Below are 26,052 nucleotides of genomic sequence, written 5' to 3'. Positions count from 1 at the left end.
TAATTAAAGACAAATATGTAATACGCGTCTGCCCAAATATGGTCAGCCATTTTTCCTTCGCTGTAATCTCTTCTATTTTTTTCCTGCATTATTAACCAATATAAAGTGTTAAAAATAAAGAGGCCAAATCTAATACGTCTTGAACGTTCAAGTGTCTGAAACATGTTGAAAAACTCCACCCCAACTTTCATATTGCAGAATCCGTGCAGCATTATGTCGCCTCAAGATTGGCTGAAAGTAGAGAGATTCATTTGAGTAAGTGCATAGTTTGATTTATGGCGTCCCTTGTGATGTAAGCCCCTTGAGAAAGAATTTGGGGAAATGACATATTGTAGCCACGCGTTTGCTTTTAAGACGTATTAAAGGATTTCTGTGTGGTCGGTTGTCTCGTGAGCTGGCGATGCCTGCTACCGTTGTAATCAATGACAGTGCATCAAAGAAGCCATTTTTGTGTGTGTATTACATTAGCGATTAAACACGATATTGGCGTGGCCCTCTGTAGTAATATAAGCTATAATGCTAACTTGAATGATGCGGCATTTGGTAAAACAGGAGTTAGGCTAGTGATAAACATTTAAAATACTAGCATATTTATTTAGATTATTTGATCATTTATTCAAAAATTATAATTCATTTGTTATGCCGTTTGGTAAAAAGTCGTTGCAAATGTTTTCATTAACTTGATGAATAATGACAAAAGTGAGGAAAATTGAACCGATTAACAGCATCTCCATTCATTTCAATGGGGAAAGGCGATTTGAGATGTCAACACTGTCCGCCGTTTTCAGCGTCTCGGCCACATATCGGAGCGCAACGTCCCTTCCGGGGAAGAGATGAGATGAAGCCGTATGGCGTCTCGTCGTAACCGAAACAAAGACGGCGACGGAGGACGGGTGGGGGAGGGGGGGAGTGGGGGTGACGAAGGACGCGCTGAGGGACAGGTGGCCAGATTGCGTTTTCGCTAGGCGACGGAGGTGACGGATCAGTATGCGAGTGCGAAGGCGATGCGCCACTCGCTCCATCATTATTACGCATGCACACACCGCACACACCGCACACACCGCACACACACACAGACAGATGGAGCTGCATGCAGAACATGTCCCATCAAACTCCACCCGCCTGTCAAGAAGATGTATGGATGCTACGCCCCAACCACGAGCCTGCACATAGACATACATATAGATTTGATTTGCCCGCAGTTATCTGGCAACATAAAAGCACGCAAAGGTTTTTCAATAGATGCCATCCATCACACCTTAAGTGATAGTCCACCTTAAAAGTGCAGGTCATCGTGCCTCCACCCTTTTGAAGGCTCATTTTGCGCGATTCCTCGTCGCGACTAAAGAAAGAATAAAGAATATATGCCGGTGAGTATTGTGAAATTGTCTGTCCGTGTTTTGCTGCACGATTGGCGTTCAAATATTTGTTGCTAAAATGATTCAACCGCGGCGATGTCGATGCTGATTTAGCTCGTCTATGTCAATTTGCATTGTGTGTTAGCATTAAGCTAACTGACGACCTCTGTAAGATCAAGCTAATGCAATTTTTGTATTGCCTTCCAGTGTTTTTGCCCCATGTTTTAGTGTCTGGTATTTTTTTCAAATTAAATTATTATTATAGATTTTTGTCTAATGTTTTTCTAATCTAATATCACCTAAAAAATAAAAATATGTTGTATATTATTTTTTTAATTATATTTTTGTAATTTATCTGTCCAGTGTTTTAGTGTTTGTCAAGTAATTATTAGTATTTATTTATGTTTTATTTATTCATTGATAAAAAATGTTGTATATTTTTTTCAATTTTTTCCTGATCTAATAGTTTGGTTTCTAGTATTTCTTTTTCCATGTGTTTGAAAATATTGTGTATATTTTTTATTGTATTATTTTTTTAATTTTCTGTCGATTTTTTAGTTTTTTTTGCATTATATTTTATCCGGTATTTTTGTTTTATCTAATTATTTAAAAAATATTTTTTTTTATCTATTATTGTATTTTCCCCCATTGATATTTTGTATTTTTATTTTCCCCTCCCAATACTTATTTATTTATTCATATATTTATTATATATATTTATTTTTACAACTTATATTTTAAAGGTCAAAATGTCCAAATTCTACTGACGTTTGTTGTTCCCTGAAAGTTCTTATATGTTTAGCTCCACTCTTTACTTTCTCTACCGCTGCTGTCTATACTCCAACTGCAGTTTGCCAAAGAGCGGCGCAACATGAGGGCGTTATTTACATTTTGACGTTAGGGAAATGAAGAGAAAAAAAAAAAAAGAGTGAGAAAGGGCGTAATGAAGCAACGCATCCTGACACTCTTGTGCATCCTGCTGCAGTGTTTACACTATGCCGAGCCAGCAAAAAGACATAAGGAGATTCATCAATGGCACGCTGAAGGTCTGAACACCATCTGCTCCATCGCACAAATATTAATACACACACAAACATGGCCGCCAAAGCCCCAACGCTCTCTCAAAGACACAGATGTGCACGATGGCCAACAAAACATATGTAGTGTCGAACATCAGTTGTCCTTTGCTGTTTTTTTTCCCTTGAAATAAATAAATAGATGAAGCCTGATGTCTGTCGTTGCCATCTGTCGCAGCCCCAGAGCAACAAAAAAAAAGAAGAAAAAAAAAGTCATGTTAAAAAAACTACATTTGATTCTCGGAGGGGGAACGTCACAACCTTGCTTAAAGTAAATCAACAAAAATGACTTGATATCCCTACCACTTTAATTGGAAACCCAATGAATACAATTTTGGTAGCATTCACACCAGAGAAACACTCACAAAAAAAAAAGGTGGCGGCAAAGCACTTAAAACAGAGAGGATCATAAAGCATCAACACCATGCATCTAGCATGAACGCAATCATAAACCCATGTCGCATAGATGACTTTCAGGAGTTAACATTTATCAACGCACCACATTCACGTGCAGAGGCGTAGTTTGCCATTAGGCAAAGCAGGCAATTGCTTGGGGCCCCTTAGCCAGCAGGGGCCCCAAGTGCAGCAATGACAATTGACCGTCTCAAAAATCCCTGAGTCAGGTGTTTTTTTTTCTTCCTTAAAAATAAAAAACAAGCATGTTTAGTAAGGCTGATTATTTTGTATTTTGTTTGTAAATGATCATGAATAAAGCTTTTATTAGAAAAAATAACAACTTTTTTTTTTTACGACCACGTATAGTTAAGCATTTAAAAAATAAAAATTATTTATTAATTAAAAAAGATTGTTTATTGTAAGGCAACTTTAAAAATAAATAAATAAAAAATGAGGCGTGTTTAAAAAACAAAAGAAAAACAACAACAACCATGTATATAGTAAGGCATTTTTTTGCAACAAAGTATTTTTTTTAATACTAAGGCATTTAAAAAAAATATTCAACCATATACGTATAGTAAGGTGTTTAAAATAAATAAATAAATGTTTAGTAAGTTAAAACGGCCATATATAGTAAAGCTTTTATTTACTTTTTTTTTTTAAACAACCATGCAATAATAATTTTATTTTCCTGTTTTCTGACTCAAGTTGACCAAACTAAAACAAAACAAGTCACCTGAATGAAGCACAATTAATGGTGATTGTTTATTGAAGATGCAGATTTAAAAATGACACTTAATACGCAAAAACTCTCTTCAAACAATAACACTTTGAAAAAATAAAAAATAAATCCCTCCATTTTGCGGATTTGATTTTGGATTAGCGCACTACCGGCAGACGCGCCGCCGGGTCACTCTCGGCGAGTTTGCCGTGGAAAGAAGTTTTGTTGGTCAGGTGCGGCGTCCTGAGCAGAGCTACAGATGGATGCCACCGCTCTCTCTCTGGCGCCGAGCCAGCACCAGCGAGCGAACAGCTTGGCTGGCACCGACCCACCCGCGCTGCGCGCGCGTGTGTGCGTAGAAACAGTGGCAAGCTACCCGCGCACAGATGGGCGGCCAAAATACCTCCCTCGCACACTCCCAGAGCAGCGGCACAAAAGGCGTGCTGCGCTACTTCCAGAGTTGTAACAGAGGCGGGATCTGGCGCCTGCTGTGTGTGCGGGAATGCCGGGAAAGACGGACGGGTATTTCGCATCTTGCCATCCAAAGTCTGAGAATAGGTGTTAGCCTCGCTAGCTTTAGCGGCGAGGAACTATGGATCAAACGTCATCGATTAATCGACTGATTTGACACTATAGTTGACTACGCCAACAAAAAAAAAAAATCGGAGATTTCAATTGTGTATCAATACCATAAGAAAATGGCAAAAATGTACAAAAACTTTTAATCACGGTTAACTCACGATTAATCACAAATTAATCACACGTTATATCTGTTTTTAGTGTACAATAAAATATATATTCTATATTTTTCATACTCTTGTTAATTAACACAAACGTGGACAAATATTGTTAATTAATATGGTTATGTTTTCAACTATTGATACAGTCATTTTGTGGTAAGTAATTCATAAAGTTATTTGAAGTTAAAAAGAGAGACTAAACAGTTAAAAGGAGTGTAAATAATCGAGTCACACATTTGTGTTGAGGAAATTTTCTGCCACTAGGTGGGGTTAGTGTTTCATGTTGGACATTGGTGACAAGAATGGTGCGTTTTGAAATTCAGGACATTTTGTTCATTGTGAATTACAATATCAGTCCCCACTAAGAATGATATATCTTTTAAATCACATTTACTATTGTTAAATTGTGTTATAGTGACAATGTATGTAAAATGAACAACGTTTTACATCAATTGTGTTTACATATTTATAGCCTCTGGACTGCTTTTTAATTTGAGCAAAATCCCTTTAATGACATTAAATGTTCTTACACGCAAAAATAAATGTTGGGGAAAAAAATATACACAAAGAAGCTACTAGTCAGTTAAACCGAAAAACAAAGCAATTAAGTATCATCTTGGCCAGAACAAAAACAGCGAATAGACGCGATTTCCAGCGACAACCGACGATAGGTCGCAATGCCGGACCGCAAATACACGGCGTCCGCAGTGTTGCGAGGGTACAGCTGGCAGCGGGTACACTTGGGGATGGGGGGGGGGGGTAGTTTGGGGGCAGCATGGTGGTGGCTGGCGATGCCAACTGTGCGCCTCCAGCCGAGCGCGGCCGCGCCAGCCGAGCGGCGACGTCCGCCGAGCCCGCGCCATCTGCGACGGACGCACGCACGCACGCACGCCCGAGCTCGGAGGGCACAGACGCGCGCGCACACGCATGGATGCACAGGCGGGACGGCGCGCGGGCGCGAGGGCGCTGACAGCTCGCCATCTGTGCACCGCCACCGACTTCTCGCTCCGCTGGCGTTCGCTTGCCCTTGCTTTCGCTTCTGATCACACTTTTTTTTTTGTACACATAAGCACAAAAAAACACTGAAGTAATGCTCACTTTTGTTAGTTGTATTCATTTAACATCAATTGGAGCATGTTTTTTCTCTTTTTTTTTTTTTTTAGCTATGCTTGCTATGAAACCATTTGGCAATGAAAATGTGACATTGTCCCATAAAAATGTTTCATTTTGCAACGAAAACCCCAAATTTGCCCGTCCGCCCAAAAGACAACTTGATTTCGGCATTAAAATGCAAATACAGAAAGTATACAGGATGCAAGAAAAACAACATTTTGCTCCCCCATAATACAACATTTTACATGACATCGTATTTTGCCATGAAAACGCAAAATATAATTGTGAAAATCGAAAATTTTGCTACACGAAAAATACTACACTTCAAGCACCCGTGACACAATTTTGACTCATTCACTGCCATTGACGGCTATAGACATGAAAAAATTTATTTGCACTATTTCTACTAGTTCAACATTTTTTCCCACTTTTGTTAACTAGAGTATGAAAACCTAGAATTTTTTAATGTACATTTAGAATAGATATAACATTTGTGATTAATCGCGAGTTAACTACTGAAGTCATGCGATTAATTATGATTAAAAAATTTAACTGCCTGAAGCCCCTAATTTTTAATAATTTTTTCTTTAAAAAAAATTCTAAAAATCACGTCAGGCGATTATTTAAAAAAAAAATTGAATTAATCGCTTGATTTCAATAGTTAACTCACGATTAATCACAAATGTTATATCTGTTGTAAATGTACAATTTTTCCCCCCTAGGTTTTCATACTCCTGTTAACAAAAGTGGAGAAAAAATTTTTAACTAATAGAAATAGTTCAAATGAATTTTGGACGCCAATGAGATAAACATTTTACATCCTGCCACTAGAAGCGAAAACGCCACACTGTTCAATGACAATACCACCGAAATACGCCCATCCTGCCATCAACATTTTGCCACGAAAATGACACATTTAATGCTCCGTTTCATCACAACAACATTTCATAGTCATATTGATCACCAAGAAATTGCAATAAAATCAAATCCACGTTGCCATGGAAACGCTCCATGCCAACCAGGCATGTTCCATCCCAAAAACTCCTCATTTGAAATGAAAAATAAAAAGTGAAGCTCATCCGTGCATCTGCACTCTGTTAAACTAATGGACCCGATATTGATCCCCAACCACTTCCTGTCATCTCCTCCTCCTCCTCCTTCTTCTTCTTCTTCTTCTGTGGTGTTATTGGCGCCCCCGCCGCTCTGCCGGCATCCAGACATTTGATTAACATATGTCAGTGCATTCACTCCTTGTCACAGGCGCGTGCGCGCAAAAAAAAAAAAAGGGCAGCAAAAGCCTCTGTTTATTTCCCCGTGTGTGTGCGCGCGAGACAAAGCGTGCGGAGACGATTGCCAGCCAACGAGCCTCGCGCTCCCCGGCGGCCTCTCGGAGAAGCCGCGACAAATGTCATCACAACGCAGACACAAAGAAGACAGAGAGGATTGCGAGCGGGTGCGAGGACAACAAATCCACACATTTGGCAGTCCGAATGCAAAATGAGATCAACGCTGGCTTGGCTCAAAGAAACGCGAACGTTTGCTGATGAAAAAAAAACAAACAAAAAAACACGCCGTTTGAGACACAAATGTCACATTTTGGCATGAAGACTGTTTGCCAATAAAATGGAGTGTTTAACATCAAAATGATACATTTTGAATGCCCTTAAAACTGATACTAGTACGAGTACTCAACTCTTACTGATGCCGATACCATGTATCGATACCACTAGTATTTTTTTTACAGAAAATTTAAAAAGAAAAAATATAATTTGAAAGAAAGTCCTTAAAGTCCCAATGTAGCATTATTCCTTTAAATTGCATGAAATTAATGGCAGTTTTCGATTTCTATTTACAATGACCTTGATGAATGACAAACTACAAACATTGTAACAGGAAGCTAAAAAAATGACTTGGGCAATTATGCTAACAATCTCCAACTGACATCTTTTTGGATGACGCTTTCAATCTCGTGGTGTTACAATTCCTTTCCGCCTTAACCCTCATTGGTATTCGCGCGTCGCCCGGCCGCTAGCTGTTAGCTTGCGCTCGCCGCCTCCCCGGGTGGCCAATAATCAATAAAACGAGGCGGCAATAAGATAAGAGCGGCGTCCAGACCCCCGACTGCTGCTGATTGTATCAAGTCGGCGCGTTGAAAAGCAAAACAGCGGCTTAAAGACGTACAACACGTATGATGAGACTCATTTTTTTGGGGGGGGGGGGGGGGTTGTGTGTGTGTGTGTGCGAAATGTCGCAGGGAAAGATGGAGGTGCACGAAGATAGCCGAAATGGTGCAATGAGAGCAGAAGCGTGAAGACTCCCCGTGTGTGCTGCAGGTCCCCAACCATCTGGACCCGCCTCCTCACTCATCCTCATCCTCCTCCTCCTCCTCCTCCTCCTCCTCCTCCTCCTCCTCCTCTGCAGACTGATGCTATGCTATCCGGGGCGGAGACATTTCACCACATTCTAATCGGCTAACAAATCCGTTGATCTCTCGCAGCCATCTCAACGCCGGGGGGAGCGGTCGCGTTCTAATCCGCACGTACGATTTGACCGTGGCGATAAAGACGGGATGAAAAGGTAGCGTGTACGATTACGGCAAAATTTAAATTTACATGATGAGGATTTTGTAGCCAATCGCAGGCGAGAACTGATCTAATCAATCTAAACTATTTATTTATCGAACGGTCAACTCTGGCTATTTGTGAGGGATTGGGACCATCCCGGCCCACAAATTTGCGTATAATTGACGAAAAATAAATACTGGCAGCAAAAAAACGTTTGTGAGTTAATGAGATTGTGTTTTTCTGTAGACTTTACACAACCAGTATTTCAGAGAATCGATTAAAAGATGGAGAAAAAAAATATATATATTTAAAAAAAAAATTATATTTAGTCTTAAGGTGACTGATACATAATTGATGACAATTGAAATGTATGGGGGGAGGGGGGGGGGGTACTGAATACAAACAAAAACAAATCTTAAAAAAAAAATGCTGATAAACAGATAAAAATATTAACATGTAAGCTCTTACTTTGTGGACCCGATCAATGACGTCATTAATCAATCGGGCAAATTAAGACATTACAGCCGATCGCAAATTTTGCATAAAAATTCCTACCCAGCTGAAATGAAAAAAAAAAAAATCTGCAATGTCTTGTTTTGCTTGTCCGATCAATGATGACAAATTATGACATTACAATCGATCACTGTTTTTTCATAGTTGCCTACAAATGACCCCCCCCCCCCCCCCGCCCCCACACACACACACACGTTTCCGTAAATTCTGTGTGAGAGTCGTCCTGGAAAGTCCACAAGTGAAGCCGGTTTCTTCCTTCACATGTGAGACTTCCCACGAGGCTTCTGAGGAAGCCTGATAGGACGGCCAGGACACGCCGGGGCCGCCCCTTCCCGGTGCCATCAACCATCCGGCATCCGCGGCCCGAATCACCTGTGATGGCGGCGCAATAAAAAAAAAAAAAAAAAACTCAACCAAAAACAAAAACAAACATCCTGAGTGGCATGCGTATGTTCACATCCGGAGCAGCCCGACGTTCCCGCCCGGCTCCCATCCTCTCCCGGTCCAGGTTCCTCTTCTGGTTCCTGAGCTGCGGGGCTATCTGGGTTCCTCTGATTCTGAAGGCCCATTGTGTGGCCGGCCCGGCCCGGTTCCTGTTGCCCGGCCGGCGATGTTTTCCACAAAATCTCCGTCAGCGGCCGGAGCTATTTTGGTGGAAACATTCCATGCGGTTGCGGCGGCTGGCCTGCTTTCTCACTTGCTTGACGCGACGAGCCCACTGAGGCTCTGCTAGCGTTTTAGGACCCCCAACATGTGCCGAGAAAAAGGGGATACGTCACTTTCCCTTTCAGTGATTAGCCGTTTTTATTGTCAATTGGAGGAAATCCACTCGCAAGTCACACGAGGACAAATTCTTTAAAATATTCAGTCAACCTGGAAAAAAAAGTCAGTTGTCCACAAATTACAGTGCTTTCTTTTTTTCTGTTCAAAATCCAACAAAGAGGCTTCAAGCACATTTTGAGTGGTTCAATATGTGTACCAGCAGATTTTGAATTTATAAAAAAAAAAAGACAGAAATTTAAGTTCATTGTGCAGTTTGTAGTTTCGTTTGGCTTGCCGTGATTGTTAGCCGTGCAGGTGAAACGTTTCCATACGACATCGTTCATTCCCAGCCATTTTGACTGAGGCAACCCCCTTCGCACCCGGATTATGACCGATTTTGCAAGGCCCACAGAATATTGTGTCCTAGTGCTATAAAAACATGGAACCTACCAAAAGAAACATTAGAGTCTCTTCTTTCGTCAGGAAAAATATATATTTTCTATCTGTCATTAAAATATAGCTAAGTTTTATCATTATTCACAAATCTCTTTTTAACAGCTTGCCCTGGTTGATCTCTTATACTCTGCTGCCACCTGCTGGCCGTTTTTGTAATAACTACCATTGCTTCATGCATTCTCTTCAGTTCAGAGGCTGCATCAAAGCCTTCTGTATGCTATAGCAAAAAAAAAAAAAAAAAAGACATAAAACGTATAAATACGTCTTTGGGAGCATGGCAACATTTACAATAGAACGTATTTGTAAGTTTTTGGGAGCAAATGAGTTATTAAGCTGCTGATGAAAAACGAGATGCAAGGTCTGTTAAAAACACACACAATAATGATCAGCTGAAAATGACGTGATTAGCCCCGACTTCTTAAACCATAGCTTTCACACATAACAGTCGCACTGGAAAAAGCAGTGACCTTTCACAAAGCCGACCAGCACATTTCCAGGCTTTGATGGTAGTATCCAAGATAAGATTTCTAGAACAGGAAAAAACTACTAGTTCAGCAAAAGCGTCGAAATTTGTGGTTAACTTGGAATCAGCCATTTCAAATCTGTACCTTTCACACAGAGCATCAGAAATGGGAAATTCAGCAAAAAGCCCTTTTTGACAGGTGGTGCCTTTCACAAAGTTAACCTGGGAATTTCTTGGCTTTGGCGGTCGTATCAGAAAGCAACTTTAGCGGGTTAGCGACAATACAACTAACTTAACTTGCAGGTCAACTTGAACCCAACCTTTTCATGACTGCGGAAAAGCTGTTTTGATGGGCTGAGATTTTTTTTTACCAAAAACATTTGCTAATTTCCCCCAGATTCTACGTCTCGTTCTCCTCCTTCAAGCAACAAACGACTACATTGACTTCATCACTTTCATACCCGACCAGTCGGCCCCCCCCCCCCCAATTTCAGCTGCATTCTGACTGCAGTGCAGTAGTGCAGGTGCGCTAGCAAGCAACACGATCCCAAGGAAAGATCAAGATACAAAAAGCTTCCATGCCGCTAACGGCTAACAGCTAACAGCTAACATCGCACAGGCGGTAAGTCATCTAAATTGTTTGCAGTTATGGAAACAACTAAGAAAAAGAGTGAAAGACTGAACGTATTACACTTTCTCAATGCTATGACATGCTAATGGTTAGCACATGTGTGAGGCAGCAGTAGTTAAGAGGAGCGGGGGTGCGGATGGGGGGGGGGGGGGTGGTTGTAGCGAAAAGCAGATGTTGATAAAGAGACATAGGTGGCGGTGTTGCTTGAAACAGATGGCGAAGAAATCATCCCCACGCAAGCCAACAATCTCGCAACATCTGCAAAAATATTCCAAGCTGGGACGGGTTTACCCCCGAATTTTATTGTGCGTCTGCGAGAGTCGTTTCGTCGAAAGCGTTTCGGACAAACGCGTCTGCGAAGAGGGTTGTTAAAATCTGAGAGGAGCTCAAGCGAAACTCTGTAAACGTCGCAACAATCTTCACGTGCGCTGCAGCGTCAACGCGTCCCACCAGAATACTTTCCACGGATTTATTGTCAAATGTGGAGAGGTTTTGTGCGAAATATACGAGTCACGGCAAAAATGGTATCGCCGTCAATTTTGTCAGATTTATCATTTTGAAATATTAGAAATTATGTTACAACAGAGAAACAGATGTGCGCTGACAAAGCTTGAGATAAATAGATTGATTTTATTACGACTTTGTACAAAAAAAGAATGATGGTAATTAGTGTGAAAACAAATTTGAGGTATAAAGAAAAAATTATGAATGACGATTAAAATTCACCTTTAATAACTTGTCTTCACATTAAAATAATGTCAACGACATAACAGTGGTTTGTGTCAATTTTCCGAAAATGTGACTTAAAATATTGTCATCTAATAATAATAATAAAATCTGATGGATTTGGTTTAGCAAGGAATTTGGTAAGCTTTTGTAAAGGATTGAAAAAAAAAAAGATTTTTAATTAGCGGAAAAATAAGCATTTTTAAAGGGTGACAAAAATGATCTCTTTTTTTTTTATAAATTAATAAATGCTGATTAAAAATACCCTTTTAATAACTTGGATTTACATCAAAAATATCAATGAAATTATAGTGGGTGGAATAATTACAATAACAATAAAAAATAAAATACAAATCACTGCCAAATGAAATTTGTAGAGTGAATAAAAAGATTTTGCCTTTTTCTCCCTTACATTTGGTGAATTATTAGTTCTCTTCATATTAAAATATTGCCAACTAAATAATAATATTAGTAATATTGGGCGGAATCAGTTCTACTGAAGAATTTTGTGCAAAAAAACATGAACTTTCTAGAGTGGAAAAATTGTATTTCTTTGAATTTATCTCAATTAAAACAACACCTTTAATTAGTTGTAAGTGGCATTTAAATTTTATTAACTAAATAATAATCATCGTGGGTGGAGTCAGTTCTAAGAGTTTAATAGGATTTTGTACCCCACAAAAAAATCAGAGGTTGACCCAAAATGTTTTTTTTTTATGTGTGTGTTAATGTTGTTGAAATACATCTTAACAAGTAGTATAAACATTTTCTGGCTGAAACAATTAATCAAGTAACTTGACTAATTCAATAACAAATAGACGTAAAGCAAAATCTCAATCTGTGATTATTTTTCACGCAAATTTCATTTTACGACAGCCATCTTTAAATTCTCGCTTGCCGACTCCCACATCACTCACTGGGCCAGGCCCCGCCTTTTAAAGGCCCCGCCTTTTAGATATATACAGTATATTACCTGCACATTTGCACATTTTGCTGTTTAAAAATGCTAAATATAACTGCGTCAAAATGTGTTGCTTGTTTGTGGATTTATATAAAAAATAACAGCCTTTGCTACTAAATTCTTGTTGCAGAGTGAACTGAACCAATTTAGCAATTTTCAGCACAACTTTTCCAGAGAGCGACTAACGTCAGTCAAATTGCTTGTTTGGAGGGCATCGCACACCACTCTCCTCTCTCCCGACATTGCAATTTTCCGTAATTGCGCCGCTTCCTGGTTTAAAGAAGAAGTTAAACAAAATGAGGCTTTTTACTCTCGACCGCATGGGGTGAAAATTGAGCGTCGTCTTCTTGCCCAAAACGTCTGCGCTCGTTTTCCTTTCAGCCACTTTCCTTAAACGGCCGCTTTTCCCGTGAAATAATTGCCACTTTTTCACACGGGAGGCTGCCCGTCGCATGCATCAACAAGACAATCGGCGGCCTTTGTTTGCCGCTGACGCAAAACAAAGATGTATTCAGTTCCAGCAGCGTGCCGCTAATGCATATTGAAGTTATGTACAACGACAGTTGTGATCGATTAGTGGGGGGGAAAAAAGATTTCATCCACAAAAAATTATGAAAGTTGATTTTAGAAACTACATGGTATGCACATTGAAACTGTGTCAAAATAAGTGCAAATGGAGTCAGATGAAGAATTATAATATTATAATAATGGGGGTGATTTAAAAAAAAAAAATCCCCAAAAATGACTTTAAAAAAATGCCTTGATGAATGAATGAGTCACAGTAGATGGTTAATAGTTCTTTTTTGAAAAATGGTTGGATTTTGTACAAATAAATATTGTAATAAAGTGTAATATTGCATTTTCTAATGTTGCTAATAATATTTCTTCCAAATGGTGATTGAAAAAAATAATCCCTAATAACAGGTATACATGATGAGATAATCATATTGAATTGAATTTTTCAACAAAAGCCTTACATTTTTCAACAATGATAAAAATCCTAATTCTTATTCTATTTGTTCTAATATTGATACAAACTGATAAAAAAAAAATCTGACTGAATAAGTTATATACATGTCAAAACAATCATCATCATGGTTGGCGTTTCCATTCCATCCAGTTGTAAGAAGTAGGATTTAGTCCCATCTAGTGGTGAACTAGAATACAACTATTTTAAAACGCGCACACTACGGTGCCTCAGTGAGCCCACACTTTGCAAGCCAACCACCAACTATTAGATGGAGTGAGCCAGCAGGAGCGGCTAATAAAGAGCAGCTAGCAACAACTAGCTGGAGCGGCTAACAAAAGCGACTAGCAAGAACTAGCGTAGCACCTAACAAAAGTGGCTGGCAAGAACTAGCTGGAGCGGCTAACAAGAGCGACTAGCATGAACTAGCGAAGCAGCTAACAAAAGCGCTTAGCAAGAACTAGCGAAGCAGCTAACAAAAGCGCTTAGCAAGAAGTAGCTGGAGCAGCTAACAAGAACTAGCTGCAGTGGCTAAAAAGAGCGACTAGAATGAACTAGCGAAGCAGCTAACAAAAGCAGGGAGCAAGAACTAGCTGGAGAGGCTAACAAGAGCGGCTAGCGGTAGAAGCTAACGAGAGCAAAGCAGAGGGAGACAAGCGGCGGGTACCCGTAGCGGAAAGATGGCAGCAAAACATGTCACAAGCGCGACCTACTGTATGCAGTATAATTAGCCATTACTACACCAACACCAACGATTATATGAAAAAATGTACGTTGATGTGATAGAACATATTTTTTCACACATTATTGAACAAAAAACCCCACAGATGTTTTATTGTGTCTTCATCTTTTTGTTGCAGAGGTGAGGTGATACCAGGTAACATCTTCACTTTGGAGTGCCGGCCCGTCTTTTTTTTTTGTATTCACAAGCGCACTCGCACACACGGACACAATCAAATCCAGCGGCTTATCTTTTTGGAATAAGAAGAGAATAAGAAAAGGGGCTTGTCGGGACTGGCACAATGTGCGTGTGCGTGCGTGTGTGTGTGTGTGTAAATGTGTAAGTGTGTGAGGGGAAGGCAATGTGCATTAGGGCGATTACAATATCAGCAGACTCCAGATGGAGGCAGGAAAATAAACAGTGCGAGAGAAAGACAGGACAGGACAGACATCTGTGTGAATGTGTGTGCGCGTTTGTGTGTCTGAGAAAGTACAGTTAATTAGCGAGTCAATCGCAGTCTATAGAAAGCGCCTAGGGAGAGCTGCGCATGCGTGTTAGCATTCTTTGGGATGCACAAAAAAATTAAAAAAATTTATATGTAAAAGCTGTTTTGTCAGTAGGTAACAAAGGAGATAGAAATAATCAGTCGCATCATTCGTGAACTTGGCAGGCCCGTTTTGAGCATTTGGACAAAGCTAACCTCAGAGATGGGGACTCGAGTCACATGACTTGACATGAGCGAGTCGGAGGTTTGCGTTTTTGATCTGTGAAAAGATTTAACATTCAAAGTTTGCAAGTCAACAAATATGACAACGATAAAACCCAAAAAGACAGCAAAGCTACGTCAACTTAAGCCTTTGGTTAACCTTTAGCTTCTCAAAAGTTAGCTAAGCTTCAAGTCTGTTCTACGTTTAATTGAGAAGAAAATCCAGTGATAGTTTGACTTTGGTGACCTGATTTTTTGCATTTTTCAAAATAGTCATCGCTCAGCCCGTTTTTTTTGGTCTCAAGTTGCCAGCCAAAATTTGAGTTACGAGCACCAGTTGGCAACAGCGAGTTTAACACGCAGAAGACAAACACGTCCAAAAAAATATGAAGTCGAGAGTTGAGCTGTTTATTGCTACTTTAAATTGTTAACGGTTGTAAAAAAATAAACCACGTAGCTTTCCTAGCTTAATTCTAACACATAATTAAAAATGCCATAGACAGGCTAACAAAACTAGCATCAACATGAAGGTGTTTCTAACAGACCGTGTGAACCAAAATACTCACGGGCAAACAAGTACTCAAGTACAGATAGCATTGACGCTACATGCTAACCCCGAGAGCAAACTGCAAATACATGTTGTAACCGAGCTCTTAACTGGCAGGGTTTTAGCCACAGGACATTGGAACTATAGTAGTTGTTTGCGCTTAGCCGCTAGCGTTTCCGCCCACCAATAAAATCATTTTGGAGTACTCACTCTTGACATTAAGTAAGACCCTCACGTAGGCACACTTCTTGTCTCCAAACACACACACACACCAACTTGCAGTCCCTTAACACCATCTTTCACGGCTGATGAAATTCAATAAGCAGCGACGAGTACCACCCTCTCGCTGATAACCATCGATGAGTATATTGATCGAGAACGTGACACACACACACACACACACACACACACACACACACACTCTCTTGATTCTGTCAATAACACACGCCGTGAGACTCAGCGAAGCTTGGCAAGATCCATACACGCCTGAGCTACAACAAAAAGTCAAATCCATCACAATCACGTAGCAAAAAAAAAAGACATTTTCCCACTAATTTTGCAGTTTTTTGTACACACGCCTACTCAATTTTTTCAGTTTGAAAAAAGCTTTTTTGTAAGAAAAAATAAAAATAAAAATAATGAATATAATAATAATGAAATGCTGATGAAAAACTTACACTTATTTAATTATTTTTCGCCATGGTTTTGATATTTTTGTACAAAAAAGTAAAAAAAAAAAAAAAAGCAAAAATTTCTTTTTTAAAACTCATTAGGATATTCTGGTCTTGAAGCTGTTTATTATTATTTTTCTTAAAAAAAAATTGAAAATTAGCACCAAAAAAAAGTTTATTTTTAGTCTGGTCTTGAAACTATATATATATATATATATATATATATATATATATATATATATTTTTTTTTTTTTTTAATTATTATTATTTTTTTAACTATCAAGTTTTGGTAGATTTTGTCCAAAAAAGTCATGACATTAGTGCCAAAATTACATTTTTGCCATTTTTTTTGTTTTTACCATTTTGTTAAAAAAAAAAAAAAAAGAAGTGTCTTTTTTTTGGATAGTCTGTATTGAAAAATGAAACTGAATGATTTTCCAAACATTTTTGAGGTGGAATTTGTACCAAAAAATGCTACGAAATTAGTGGGAAAATGCCAAATTTTGCACACAAAAAAAACTAAGTAATCAATAGAAAAAAAAATTCATTTCATCATTGTTGTAGAACTATGCTCTTAGAACGTGTAATAGTATGTAGGGGAGCAAATTCCACCACTTATGCTATATTTTGTACGATTTTGTATAAAAAGCAGGTTTTGTTTTGTTTTTAGGACAGATGAAAACCTACGCCCTTTGAATGCATATATGAGCATTTCGGGGGTGCTAATTTGAGAATTCCCAGCATATTTCAAAGGATTCCCTATGAAAAAAAAAAAGGCTTGGAGTTTACCATTCCTCCCCCAGGAAATAACAGAAAGAGAAATTATCAGCTCTCCACCTCTGACGTGCAGCCACAACATGTTTGCAAGGCCACGTGCGTGCATGTGTGCAGCCTGATGCGTTTGACCTCGTGGCCCATAAAAAAAGGGGGGGGGGGGCGGTCTCGCTTGCTTGCGTGGGTGGTTTGTGCCAGGTGTGCGGTGGGCCGGCGTCCAGGCAGATGGCCACTGGCGGATGCTGCAGCGCCGCAAGCCAGTGTGCCGCTAACACCGGCTTGTTTATACAGTGTGGCTTCATGTGTGTGCGTGAATGCATCACAAACACACTCCTGCATTCTTTGTTTACCATCCAGTTATTCCCCTCTTTTCAAACACATTTTCAAACAAATCATTCCCAGTATTGATCCCAATGAACAATTTTGCACAAATACAAAATAAAAACGCAATATTTTGTACTATTTATGCCATCACCTGCATCATCGCACCATCACAGCAACACCATCTGCGTGTGTGTGAAAACAATATTCCCACCGGCACCCAAACACGGCCGGGAACCCGTTACACTGTTGTACTGTTACACACAAACACACACAGACAGGCAGAGGGAAGCAACCCACGCAATGACATTCACACAAGAATGCATATCTTGCACACAAAAAAAGACAAATCATTTTCAATCAAAATCAATGTTTTGGTGCTGTTTACTTCTCGGCCATAAGCATCCAAATGCACGCATCAAACCTTCCACGAATTCCCTAAATCATCTTTCCACATCCAGTGGTCATCATTTTAATGGCAATGTGATGAGAGGGAAGAAAAAAAACGGACTTACACTGAAAGGAGTCAGCGATTCCCACCATGCGGCACGTCGGTGTGTGATTTGCGGGGCGGTTCTCGGGAAAAAGCCACCGGCGGCGACTCCGGAGCTCCGCGTCCGGACGGAGGCTCACTCTCAGCAGCGTGTACTTCCCAAAAAGTCCCTATGGTGGATGGAGGGAGCCCGGGAGCTGGAAGGGGTGGGGGGGGGGCTTGGCGGAAGTGGGTGAGAAGGAAGGGGAAAAGGGAAGGGAGGGGCGGGCAGGCAGGCGGGCTGGTGAAATCCGCGAAAACGTCGATGAAGTGGGGAACGACTGCTCGCTCGACACTGCTCGTGCTTCTGTGGCGATTTGCTCACACGCGCTGCGCTGGTGCGGAGGAGCAGCGGCGCTCTGACTCCGGGAGGCTGCGCGCATAGCCAAGTGGCGGGGGGCGGGGCCAAGCGCAGTGACTAACCGTCTGATTGGACCAAACTTCTTTTTTTAATAAAATCATCAGCAAATAATATTCTTCCATCCCATTATCCAAATACTTATTCTCGTGAGGGTCACTAGATGAGTAATTACGGTCAACAAATTCAAATTATTACAATTGCAGAATGACCATACATAAATTACACTTGTGTGTGTATATATAAATATATATACAAACCATAGAGTTTAAAAGTAATATTTACATCTCCTTTGCTGAGATAATCCATCCCACCTCACAGGTGTGCCATATCAAGATGCTGATTAGACACCATGATTAGTGCACAGGTGTGTGCCTTAGACTGCCCACAGTGAAAGGTCACTGAAAGGTGGAGTTTTGTTAATGGGTGGGACTTTTCGGGGTCCCCAGACAGAATCCCCCCGGGTTTATATTTTTGTTGAGTATATAATTAATTCTTAACAACAAAATCGAAAACATTAACTCTTTGACTGCCAAAAACGTTAAATAACGTTTAGTAAAATCCTATGGAGGACTGCCAAAGACGTTAAAATACGTTTTTTTTCAAAACAGAGGTGAAATTAACCATTTTTTTATTGTTGATTACTGAAAAACGGAATAAGGTAGAAACAAACTTTTTTTTCTGATGAAAGATGAGAGTCCAATCTTTCATTTGGTAGTATGTGTGTTTCCATAGTCCAAACACATAATTTTCTGTGGACCTTGAAAGATCAGTCAAAAATGCTTAAATCGGCTGACACCCATGGCATCCCTTTTCTGAAAACGTCTGGCAGTCAAAGAGTTCAATTATTTGTAAAAATTGGGTATTTTATACATGTTACGTACACGCTTTAATTCATTTTTTTTACTTGGTTAACCCCATCTGCAAATCTCATGGCCCGTTTTTTAAAAGTCTTAAAAATCGATTTTGCATTCATTTAATGAACAAAAGAATGGGGTGGAGGTTTCCTTGCAGGAGGTTTCCAGCCCAAGAGCTACGTCACTGATCATCTGCTCGGGAATCACGTTGGAAGTCTAAGTGGGGAATTATCACTCATTACGCCCAAGCTGTGTCGTGGACAAGAACCAGCCGGAAGCTCGAGGCCGTGTTTGACTGGTGTGTGTCCGTCCAGTGCGCACTCACACACAAATCCGTGCGCACACGTCACCGTGCATGTGTACGCCTGGGCGAGTGACCTAAGGCAAACACCGGCCGCACCATCTGGAAGTCATCTGGACCGCAGAGTCAGTCAAAGGCGACTCGCAGAAGCTGGTGCGAACACTAAGTCCATTAGCACTCGGCCGTGCTAGCTAAGACTTTTTGTATAAAAAAAAAACGGCTACAAATACCGTTGAATTTTGTTGAAGACTGTGAAAAATGACAACCAATTGCTGCAAATGTAGAACATTTGCTACTAAAAACACAAAATCACACATAAATACAAAAAATAATTTCCCTCTGAAATTGTTTTCATGATTTAGCATAACAAAAAAAATGTCTGCAAAATCATAAAAATGACAACCAATTTCCACTAATGCAAAGAATTTATTAGAAAAACAATTGCACCAAAAATTTCCCAGAAACTAGTTGGTTGGCTAATTAGCAGAATGACAACATATTTCTCACCAATTTATATGCAAGTAAATATTTAGTTACGTAGTTATCAATCTGTCAGATGACATAAAAACATCAGATTCTCACGAAATTAATGAATTTATCAGTTCCTTTAGGAGCACGATTATGCAAAATGTCAACATTACCAGATTACTACTGTATATACTTTATATATTGCCCTCTAGTGGACAGGAATGCAACGCCATCTGGTCCTCATTATGCAAAATCGACACCACCTTGTCTAGTTTGTTGTTGTTGTTGTAAATACAGGGATGGTGAGAATTTGATCCTTTCCAGAAGGAAAGTAAAAATAAGCACGTGATACAAAGTAGTTGCACACGTGTGCGACTACAAGTGAGAATGCGACGTCGGCACACACCTCCAAATAAACTTCAGCTGTTGTAGTAGCTCTCTCATAGCAATAATTGGGGTGTACATACTTTTGCAACAATACCTCACTTGCTTATTTTTACTTCAAATCTAAAAAAAATTTTTTATTGAGTTGTACAGGTCACATTAATGTTGGAGAAAATTTTAAATTATTTCTCAGTCTATTTTTTATATATATATACTGGGGTGTGTAGACTTTTTATAACCCACTGTATGTGCCATACTGATGTCTTTGTCAAATCATAGGCTCAGTGAGACGCTTCGACCTGTCAAGTGAGCGCTTTTGCCGTATACGTGAAATATTTGTCCGATTTTCCCTCCCCCGCCGGAGCATATTGTTCCCTTGGCAGCGTCTCCGCGGGGAGGAAGATGACGCCATTAGCGGCACCGTTTGCGCCGCTCCTCTCCTTTTCTCGCCGCCTGTCGCCCCATCGACATGCAGACAAAGATGTCGGGGGGGGGGGGGGGGGGGAACACGACGATGGTAACGTTCGTCGGGCGTGAGAAATGTCGCCGGCTAACTAAATGTAAAACGTCATGGTGGTTTGTCAAGATCGTTAGCAAATAATTAAAGGGGTAGCAGTAAAAAGTTCATATCAATTCATCTGATCATTTCATTTGTTTTCACGTACAATGAATACCTTTAAAAAGTATTTTTTCCACTTGCTGTTGATTGAAGATGACATCGCCTGTTGCTGAGGAAGTAGGTAACGACCAAGCATGGCTCACCTGTTTTCTGGGCTTGGTCAGCAAACTGAGCCATGATTGGCCGTTACCTACTTCCTCAGCAACAGGTGATGTCATCTTCAATCAACAGCAAGTGGACAAAACGTTTTTTAAAGGTATTAATTGTATGTGAAAACTAATAAAGTTATCAAATTAATTATGGACAAAATATTAACTTTTAACTGCTGAAAATGGCTCAGTGAGTCAAGTATCCCTTTAATTAGTTAAAATAATGCAAAAATGACCAATTTCTACAAAAGTAAAGAATTAGAAGGGTTACAATGACATAAATGTTTTTTGTAAAAGTATCAATAACATTACAAAAAAATACAACAAATTTCCAAAATAAAGAAAAAGTAGGTTTACATTAACAAAAAAAAAAACACTAAACTACCACTTGGGGCCGCTACTTGTATTAAATCAAAGGGGAAAAAATTGTATATATAAAATAAAATAAAAAATGTACAACAATATTTATGATTATGCAAAAACAATGCAACTAAATTTAAAAAAATGTAAAGAATACAAATGAAATACATTTTCTCAAAAGTAAATCATTTGCAGGATTATGTAAACAAAAAAATGTGAAAGTTACTCACAGTAAGATCACGGCAAAAACAACAAAATGCAAAAATGACATAACAGGTAGGATAATGCAAAAAATTTTTTAGGAAAAAAGTAGCACAATTACGTAAAAATGACATAACTGATTTTTACAAACGTAAAGAATCAGAAGGATCAGGTAAAACTTAAGTAAAGAATTTGTGTGATTATGCAAGAAGATCTCCACAAAAGAAAAACCCAAAACAATCAGAAAAGTTACAGACTTCCACAAAACTAAAATTGTAATAATATTCTTTGCAGGATTACACAAAATATATCTACATTGCTAGAAGATATAAATAGCCATATTATATAAAGAGTTCAAAACCAACTTCCACAAAACTATTTTGCAGTGTTCGCAGGCTCCCTCTAGTGGTACGCAAAAGAATCCCTAAGTACAGTTTAGTTTGCGACATTAGCACGTCATATTTTAGGACTGCATTGAGTACAGATTTTTTTTAGGTGGTACTTGGTGCAAAAAAAAAAAGTAAAAAAATTGAGAAGGTGTCATTACGACCATCTCTTTAAGCTCCTCCTCCCTCCTCCCTTCAACCTTGACCTCTTTATAACGCATACAGAGCAGACATTGGCCATATTGAAGCTGCTCGCGCTCATCGCTCGGCCTCGGGCCACGACGGGCCGTCTTTCAATGACCGCTGTGTGTGTGTGTGTATGTGTGTGCGCTTGTTTTGCCCACACGCGGGGGGGGGGTCCGCCATCTTGGTGACACAGGTGGGCCGCCCGGTAGGTGGCAAAACGCAGGAAGTCTGCTCGTCTGTGTGCATGTGTATCGCACGCAGCATGTTTCCCCTTTTCGGAGGCGAGGTATCCTGTGCGTGCGCGTGTGTGTGCGTGCGTGTCCGATCGCACCGGGCGCTTGACTTCCAGGAACCCCCCTCCCCCCTCCGGCAGCAAAAACAGGCGCTGTGTGTGTTTCCTGCTGCCCCTGCAACATTATCGCAGGACACACACACACACACGTAGTTGGCTCTTCCCTTGCAGGTTTCCTCAGCGCCTATCCTCTTCGCACCTCCGGCCGTCAAGATGTTTCGCTGCGATTGTCGGCAGAGAAACGGCGTCCACGAAGCCTGATTTTTTTGTGTGGTGTTTGTTTTTGTGTGTGTTTTTTTTTTCAAGTAGGTTGCGCAATTTTAATTCTCATCTTCTCACCTGATGTAGTCTAATAGAATTCATTGGAAATCTATGCTTTGAGGAATTTGTGATTTTTACGTAATCGCGCTAATGAATTAATGAAGGAACTCAAATTTGAGTCCTTAAAGGGGAAGTCAACCCCCCAAAATTCTTGCCAATAATGTGTTCCATGGAGCCCCGTTAGTCTAAATATGGTATTCTGGTCAATATTACGTTATTGGAATATGAGTTCAGCAGTTTCTATCAATATCAGAAGGCGGCCATTTTGCAACTTGCTGTCGAGTTGTTATGTTTTTATGTAAAAAAATTTGGTAAAGCGGTTTGTGTATTTTTTCACAATCCTGCTGACTCACAAACTAAGGCATTGAAAAATCATTTTGCACGAGTCCATTATGTCATCTTTGTATGATTCAATTTATTAAACAGTTTAAAAAGCAAAACGTTTAGCTAGGAGGAATTTGGTTATATTTAACTCTTTGACTGCCAAAAACGTTAAATAACGTTTAGTAAAATCCTAGGGAGGAGTGCCAAAGACGTTTGTTTCAAAACAGAGGTGAAACTAACCATTTTCTATTACTGAAAAACGGAATAAGGTAGAAACAAACTTTTTTTTCTGATGAAAGATGAGAGTCCAATCTTTCATTTGGCAGTATGTGTGTTTCCATAGTCCAAACACATAATTTTCTGTGGACCTTGAAAGATCAGTCAAAATGCTTAAATCGGCTGGCACCCACGGCATCCCTTTTCTGAAAACGTCTGGCAGTCAAAGAGTTAAAAGTTAAAGCCCAATTGCTTATTTTTGATTTTTTTAAAAGTTACGCTTTACATTTTATATAGAAAAAAGGCGTTATTTAAAACTGGGTAAAAAAAAATCATCTTTTAACCCCCCCAGCAATAATAAGTTTGTTTTGGATCTTGACATTCCTACAATACAAATCATGATATTTTGCAACAAGTTGTGTTTTTTTCCGCCGAAATGCCGCGTTATTTATTTCAACGGATGACATTCAGTGTTGGAAGGCCAAATTCCTGCATGGCGGCACAAAGAAGTGACACGACTTGACGGGAGAAAATTGCTTTGCGGGCGGGTAAAGTAAATCCTTTTGGAGATGGCAATTTGCGGCCAAGGTGATGACAACTTTTTTTCTTTTTTTTTTTTCTGTCCTCAAGTCATTCAGCCCGACTTGAATGCTTGATGAAAAACAAGCAGAGACAAAAAAAAGATAGAGGCCACTGGTTGTAATTGAAAGGCCCGGCAAGGTTAATTGGCAAGAAAGAAAGCCAAGCATTTAAAAAAAAAAAAAAAGATTTTGCTGCCACGCAGAATTAACCTGTCACAAAAATAATCACCGGCATTGTGGAGCGCGGAGGACACGACGGCGAACGAATCAAATGAAAGGAGAAGCCGCGTTATGGCGTTGGATATTTTGTCGTCAAAAGTTTTCAAACACTTCCATATTTGATTGTATGCAGAAGTGTCTCAAGACTTTTAGCCTGTACAGATTGCTGCTAACGTCAATTTACGTTACCCTTTAAATGATTTTTTACATCCAATATATAATCCTATTGTTACATACGACAGTTCGTGTCGTTACTAACCTATAAACAATCCATCGAAATATGAATACCCGCGCCGCTTCGCCATGTGCTGTGATTGGCATGGGATAGCGCCCAAAACTCCCTCAGGCTTCATCCATCATCATCACCCACCTGGCTAGAGCAAGAACCCCCCCCCCCCACCACCACCCCCCGCCCCCGCAAAAATCCCGGTCCAGCTGGCCCCCCGCCGCTCGCACACACCTGATATGAAGCGATCAGTCATCGGGTAACGAGCGGGCTTTGGCGGCCGCCCAGCTGGGGCCTGTTGCAACAATGGCCGTCGGTGGGCATCGAGGATGTGACGAGGAGGGGGTGGCTCGAAGCCCGGGCGACCGTCTGTTTGAACTTTTTCCCACCCTACCTGCTACTAATCCATTAAAGCTTGTGCTTTTCATGCAAATGTATTAAAAACGCAAGAGAAATAAATGGGGGGGGGGGGGGATTAGCTAAGGCTAGCTAGGCGCACCCCCTCCGCAAACATTCTTGAAAAAATGTCAAATCATAGCTCATTTTGTTTAATTATGCGAACATGACAGTAAAGTAAAATATTAGCCACCACAAGCTAGGTGCACCCCCTCACCTCCACACACACACACACACTCTTGAAAAAAGGTCAAAACAAAGCCAATTTAAAAAAGTCTGTGCGATATCGTTAAAAACATGATCAAAATGTGATGAAATGATTTTAAAAAGTAGCTAAAACAAGCTAGGCGCACCTCCTTTCCTCCTTTCACACCCTTGAAAAACCATTAAACGTTAGTTCATTTAACGACATTATGCATCATTTTGCAATCTGTTTAAAAGAAAAAAAACCCCACAACATTACAATAAAATATTCAATGCACCACAATGCTAACATGATCAAAATAAATTTTAATTTTTTTTTTTTACCAAAAACTAAGCGCACCCCTCTTCTCCTTGCAACCCCTCCTCCCCCAAAAAATCAAAACATAGCAAATTTACATCCATTATGATAAAAATGATCAACATGTTCTAAAATTGTCTTTACAAGCTAGATGCACCCCTTTCCTCTGCACACCCCTTCAAAAAAGTGAAAATGAAGCTCCTTTAAATCATATTTATTCATAATTACTACATGATGCAAATAGGCGCACCCCCGCTTGCCCGCACACCTTGAAAAAAGTAAAAAAATTGCCCCATCATGTTTAAGATCACAAGGTGCGACAAAATAAAAATAAATATATTTCTGAATAAACATAGCGCACCACTATCAACCACGCACCCCCATAGAAATAAATTCAAACAAGCTTATTTAAAGGCCTCTTGTTTAATGGTGAAAACATGGTCGTAACAATTTACTATTTTTTTTTTTAATTAGCTACACACACTGACAAAATAACTTAAAGTAAATATGTCAAATTTACAAGGCAAATTTATTTCCCCTTTTTCATTTTGATTTGATTTTATGCGATTACAATGCCTGTCTGTGATTGACAGGAGACAAAGCGCCCTAATGGCTCCGTTTGAACTTGTGTAGCCTCGTCGCCCACTCGCACGTGTCGGACCCGCGCGAGTGTGATTAGCGGGTGGGTGGGGGGGGGGGGGGGGGGGGGTGCTGCAGCATTCGTTTGTCAGCGGAGAGGAAAACAATTAGCGGCGACTCATGCGTTCCATTGCGTCTAACGAGCTTGGCCGGGTCACTTGGGGGTGGTGGGCAGTTTATCATGTTCATGCGAAACACATTGCAACGAGCAGCTGAGCTAACGTTAGCGTCGACCGTGCTAATACACGGAAGGGATGTAACAAACACAAAAGAGTCAAAATGAAAAAAAAAAAAAAAAAAAGTGGAGACACGCTGTTGACGACAAAGCACACACACGCGTTGCCATGG

The 26,052-nt window shown here is 40.0% G+C and overlaps 1 protein-coding gene across 1 annotated transcript in view; it reads right to left on the bottom strand.

Moving 5' to 3' along the window:
- The window catches only part of triqk (triple QxxK/R motif containing), a 129,830-nt gene that overhangs the window by 5,691 nt on the left and 98,087 nt on the right, over nucleotides 1–26,052 (bottom strand). The gene's annotated exons all lie outside the window — the stretch shown is intronic.

The sequence above is a fragment of the Vanacampus margaritifer genome, chromosome 17 (assembly GCF_051991255.1).
Source record: "Vanacampus margaritifer isolate UIUO_Vmar chromosome 17, RoL_Vmar_1.0, whole genome shotgun sequence".
Taxonomy (NCBI): Eukaryota; Metazoa; Chordata; class Actinopteri; order Syngnathiformes; family Syngnathidae; genus Vanacampus; species Vanacampus margaritifer.
The sequence above is the reverse complement of the archived record's forward strand: the minus strand, read 5'-3'. Positions and strand labels throughout refer to the sequence as shown.